This window comes from Haplochromis burtoni, unplaced genomic scaffold, assembly GCF_018398535.1.
Source record: "Haplochromis burtoni strain Fernald_Lab_line unplaced genomic scaffold, NCSU_Asbu1 Contig_491, whole genome shotgun sequence".
NCBI classification, from domain to species: Eukaryota; Metazoa; Chordata; class Actinopteri; order Cichliformes; family Cichlidae; genus Haplochromis; species Haplochromis burtoni.
Window position 1 is genome coordinate 122,875 of NW_024582852.1, and position 6,327 is coordinate 129,201.

Genomic DNA, 6,327 nt, shown 5'->3' on the forward strand with positions numbered 1-6,327 from the left:
TTCATAACAGACCAATAAATCAACACATTTTCATCAGAAGATATTTGCATGTTCAGTAAAAACATTTCAACAACAATTTTTTTTATTAAAATGATCAATGGACTTCAGCTTCATGTTATGTAAGGTAAGTTTCATGTTGTACTCATGGTTCTTTATTAGTCCAGTTTAGGACAATGTCTCTGACGTTTATATATTATCACATATATGTTATATAAAAACAACCTCACACCTGCAGTTGTTTCAGTTTTTCCACGTGTTTCCTGTCAGCTGGTCAACCTCACTCAGGTGGACATCCATATCAGCCAACCAAACGACAAGCTCCTCCCTTTGTGCTTCAAATCCCTCCCACTCTGAGACAAGGAGCTAAGAGAGAGAGAGAAAAAGAGTCGATTATAAAGAAGAGAGAAAAGTGAAACCCTCCTGAGAAGGTCTGACCCGCATACCTCCAGTCGAGCTGTGATGTACTCCGGTTTGGCGTTCACATCATCCCAGCGGTGGCCACACTCCCTCGCTGATGCCAGCAGCCAAGCCTGCAGGGTGCCCTGGAAGAGCCGAGGTCCTGCCTCTCGCCGCAGCCTCTGAATACACAAACACAAATTGCATCTGAAGCAGGAGGTGCAGATTGTTTTTGCTATGCTTTTCTAAATCCAGGCCAGCGGACGACTGTTGTCTTGCAGAAGTAAGAACTGGAACCCAAATCAAATGTATGCGATACACAATCAATTCACAAGAACGCATTATAAAAGAAAGTCCCATTCTTGCCTGATTTCAACTGAATTCTGCATCAAAACAGGATTATACATGTGACACTAAAGATATTTTGATGGCTTGTGCACATAAGCCACTGTAATATATTTATAATTTAAAATGCCACTGGTCATAATATAACAGTAACGCTCAGTCATATCTCCTGAAAATTATGTTTCAGACAAAGTCTAAATTGTGTTTCCAGAGAAATATATTTGTTCTCCAGGATTATGTCTGTTTGTAAAGTATCACAAATATATTTTGTAAAGGACAACCTAGAAAATGGCAACAAAGCTTCAGAAGGAGTCCAAAATCTTGGAAAGAGAGACTAAAAACGAAGGATCTTAGGCCAGTGTGGTTGAACGGCTTTCTAACTAAGCCAACCTATGTGGCTACTATAATCTGTCGCAGACAAGGACACAGAGAGCTGGAGACACAAGGGCTAAGTAATCCTTCCTTTTGTACTTCCTTAAAGTCCGTCTAAAGGGTGTATGTATATAGCTATTTCTTTGTAAAACACAAGGATGTCAGCTAATAAGCTTGTGCTCCCCATCTGATGACAAATTTGACATCACCTTGAGCCAAGCAGATCCTAATGGACTTGCAGATGAAAGAACTATTAAATGCTCAATGGTGGATGGCCCAGAGCCAAGTTGGGGAGGCGGGACACCTCTGGAGGCTAAAAGCTATACATGGTTCCCTGTTGATGACCACAGCCCACTGGGCAGAGAGCCAGTGGTGAAGATGACAATCATGAGGAACCAGGCAGATAGCCAGCGAGGATGAGGATCTTTTAGTGGTGGACCAGGTGTCCAGAGACACACCTTCAGAAGTTTCCACTTCTGAAGATTTATGAGCAGATGACCTATCAATTCCCCAATGGTTTAAACCCATAAATATTTAGTTCACATTTAAAAAGATATGTGAACAGACTAGACTGTTTGTTTCAGGAACTTGCAATCCATTTCCTGCCCCTGATACAGTACTTCAACCATGTAACCAGCAAAGTACCTGCTAGATCTTTCCCTTACAAAAATAGCCATGTGTAACATGCACAAAGTGAAGTCAGTTGCATAGTTTTTCACGCTTAATGGATCAATAATCCTCCACTCTGGGTGGGAGAAGAAAAGAAAGTCTTCACTGTCAGGGCAAAAATTAGAACATATTAATTAAAGTTCGCTAGGTAGCTAATGTTTGTTGGTTTTTAAGGTTACTATAGTGTGACTCTAACAGTGATAGTTCAGTTTTGTTAACACATTCTGTTATGACATTAATCAAATAATGGGTTTGTTCCAGTCTAGTTTTAAACGATCTTTCACTGGGTTGCTGAGGAGACTGAGAGGTTGTTCCCATTTGGCCACTGTAAAGGGGAAAATGTATTAAAATGCAGTTCTAAACTCCCAACTGGAGTAAACTGACTGAGCTGATCTTATGTATTGCCTGTGAAGGAGTTTCGCATCAGTTGTAGTGATGGTAAATTTGATTCTTTTTACTGAATCGAGTTTTAATGAGTCACTCACCAAAGTGAATCGGATTTTTTGAGTCATTTGATTCACTGAGTCAGTTGACCAGAGAGTGCAAAAAATGTACATTTTCACTCAAACTTAATTTGTTTCTCTACTGCTAAGATGAATGAAAAGAAAAACAAAAAAGACAAAAAAAGATTTCTAAAGGGAGCATTTATTTTATTCATTTTTATTTTATTATGTGTCAAATATGTGTCAAATATATATTTTCTCATCTAAATGTCCACTGAGCTGTGAGAGTAATAGGCTCTGTTTTGAGTTTTGTTCAAGAAAGAATGACTTCATATAGGGAAAGATATATATTACATATGCAGGTCACCTTAAACTAGTTTTTTAATTAAGCAGCAAGGCAGAACAAAATCAGGTCTGTATCAAGACATGAGGACTAAACCCCAATTCAACCAGACCCAGAACTGATCTGGAATTATAACAGGACTACAACAGTTCAAAATCAGGACTACTTAGGAAATAGGTGTCAACCTCTGGCCCGCGGGCCAAATTTGGCCCGCAGCCTAATTACATTTGGCCCGCGAAGCCATACCAAATTATTATTAGAGCTGGCCTACTGGTATTATACAGCTAATATATATATTGTTTAGTATTAAGCTTTGCTTGTTCCATATTCAGTTTTTCAGCAAAACTTGTTTGAGTCCATAAGAAAAGATTCATTCTTATATCTGGAGGAAGATTTTTTTTTCAATAAATATTAATGTTAGCCCGCGACTTTGTTCCAGTTTTGAATTTTGGCCCACTGTGTATTTGAGTTTGACACCCCTGACTGAGGACTTAACCAAGACAGAACCAGAATCAGAACTAGATGATAGTAGCACTAAAAATCATCATAGACCTGCACTACACTTATTTTTTAATTCTACCAAAGTACACTATTTAGATTGAGAAAAGTTTATATAATTATTTAGCCTTGTTGTGCAAACAAGCCTGCATAACTTAATAAATATAGAATTTGAAAAATAACAAACCTAAAAAGAAACACTAGGTACGAGATACATGAGTACCTATGATACGGTGATACTTTTGGTAAACAACCATTTGACTAACATGTGTGTCTCACCTGCTCTTGTTCCATCTCTGTTCTGTCCTCATTCTCCATCTCCCTCTCTGTTCCTCTCTCTCCCTCTTTGTGCTGACAATCATCAAATATACAGTTGAAACCAGATATTTACAAACTCTTCAGATCAAAACACAAACACTTTTTTAATTGTAACATCAAATCAGACTAAATGTTTATTTTTTTTAGATTGATAAATATAAAAAACATATTTGTTAACTTTAAGAGTAAAGAGAGAAATCTGTATTTCTTAATTGCAAATGGCACCAAATTGTATTCAAAATTGAGCCACACTTATGGAGCTCCACAGTTCTTTTCCTGGTGTTTTGGTTGACATCTCTTGATTTTCCCATGTCACAGAAACAGGCTCTGTGTTTTGCCTTATATGCATCCACAGCTGTGCCACCAATTTACTCACATGGACTCTACTAACCTATCAGAAGCTTCTTCAGCTCAGAATGGAATCGTCTGGAGTTTTCTTATTAATTAACAATAAACTTAGTGTATATGTACTCCTAAATTTGATGAAAGTGATAAAAATAGACAGCTCTGTCTCTCTTTATTCTGACATTTAACTAATTCAAAAGATATTTCAATATTTATTTAACCAAAACAAAACAAGTTTACTCTAAATTGATGTTGTACAGTAAAAAAATGTTCTTGTGTTTTCCATAAAGTGTATGTAAATATCTGGTTTAAACTGTGAATATACTGCTGTGTATTGAAATTCCTCTTGTTTTGCATAGAAATATACTGAACAACATACAAAGCATAATATATAAAATAACATCTACCAGAGTTTTTTCTTTGAAAGAAGCCCCTTATGTCCATTCTTGTATATCAGTACATTACTGAAACCGATTTATTTAGCCGTGGAGGGTAACAACTGAAAATATGAAATAAACACACATGTAAGCTAAGACTCTCTAAAGAAACAGCATTGTTGTTGTTCGGCTTTTCATTTCGCCATTTGTTGATTCACTTGAAGAGCAAGTAACGTAATATTGGTCAAGTGATCAGTTTGATATCAATCTTTCGTGATTCACCGTCATATTTACATTATTTGTACAGTACGAATGATTTGCTTTGGTACCTGGTCAAATTCAGTTCTACCCCCCCCCCGCCCCGCTCAGTGCTTAGTGTCTGAGCTCGGATCATACCATTATTAGGGGGGATTTATGTTGTAAATTCCCACAGTGTGCACTATGTGCTTCAAATATTGTGTGTAGTTTTTGTTTTATACAGTTGTCAGCCAGGTATCTAACTATGAAAAAAAATCACACTCCAAAAGACCCCGGGCTTCTGAAAAAGCAACCCGGGCTTAAGGCCCCCCCGCTCCACCACTGTCACAAAGAAACAGCCATGAGGGAGATCGCGACGCTGGACAGAAGAAAACAAAAGGCTTAACTAGACAGGGAATGATGAGGGAACAGGAAACACATGGGAAACACAGCTGGGGCAAATCACACACAACGAGACAAAGCAAAACACAGCGCACGCACACAGGAGACTACCAAATTAAAACAGGAAGTAGTGGGAACACACACACAGAGGCCCAGACAGACACAGAGACATGACTGAATGGATCTCAAGTGTTTTTGAACTCAGGTTGCCTTTTAGCATCTCAAAGTTGTTAAATTGCCCAACAATTGCCTTGAAGTTGCTGCTGGCTTGGTTTGTTGTGTCAGCAACAAACCAAGCCCTGTCACAATAACACTTCCATTGCACTGCGATACAGAAGCAGTTTACGCAGTATTCCAACAGTAGCTCTATACAAATGATTATGTATTCAGTGTTAGACACACAGGGTAATGTAACAAAAGACATTAATCACTAAAAACACAGTATACTAAAAATGTCATACATACATGGGCTTGACTTCCATGAGTTCTAATCCACTTTAAAATGAAGGGCCTACAAAATCTTCACTCCAGAGAGCCACAATACCAAAGTCTGTCAAATGAAACTCAAAGCTGAACTTAACTATGCAGGCACTTGGCAGGAGGCTTAGTCTCACACTGACTAATAGAGTTGCAAGGAATTAATTTGTACTTGGCACAGCATGAGGCTATAGAATAACTGTCCCATAAAAAAAAATAAAAATCACACCTTCATCATCAGCTAGCTTTCATGTTATTATGGTGCAGTAGGATGGAAATACATGGAGCTTAACGTGAACTTTCTTGATAATATATGATAAAACCTTAGTGGCAGCATTTTTAAATAAAAAAAACCTGGTGTTCTTAGGGGTCGCTAAGTTGTTCCATAGTGAACAATGGGTTTGTTTGTTTTCTCTTTTGATTCAATACATTAATTATGTCAAAATGATCAAAGATTTAGAACTTTAATTTTAAAGACTTACTTTTGTATAGGAATGCATAGAAGAGAATGCCAGTTTTACACACTATATTTTTTTAATTAAATGAAGTTATGCTCTAACACCTTGAGATGAGCTTTTTTCTGTCGCTGTTTTGGTATTTTGATATTGGACATGATGCCTAATGGGTAGGGCTAACTGTGATACTCAGGATACCGCTAACAATTATTCTTTATCCAGTGAGTACACTCTGCTATATCCTCCTTTATGACTTCAATAATCGCAATCACTTTTTACTCAGCAAGATTTTAAACTAGAGAGCCCAGAGTCATCCTCAAAGTGTTTACTAAGGTCATTGATCCAAGGAGCTGGGGGCTGTTTTCCCAGAGTTGCATACACATTGATGACTTTTAAAAACCAGAAGAGTTGCCCCGTGCTGGCCATTAGAAGAAATGCAGGATTAAGGCACTTCTGGAATAGCATCACTTTATGGTATTTGTGTTTCATTACTTTTGCCCCTATAAATTTGTTAAAGCAGATTTTAAAAAAATAACTGTGAGTTGACACTAACAAAAAAAAAAATGTTTACTTTCTAGTGAAAAAAGCCCATGGTGGTTTTGACATAAAACTACCTTGTCAGCCTTCAGAATGATCTTGATATGAATTAT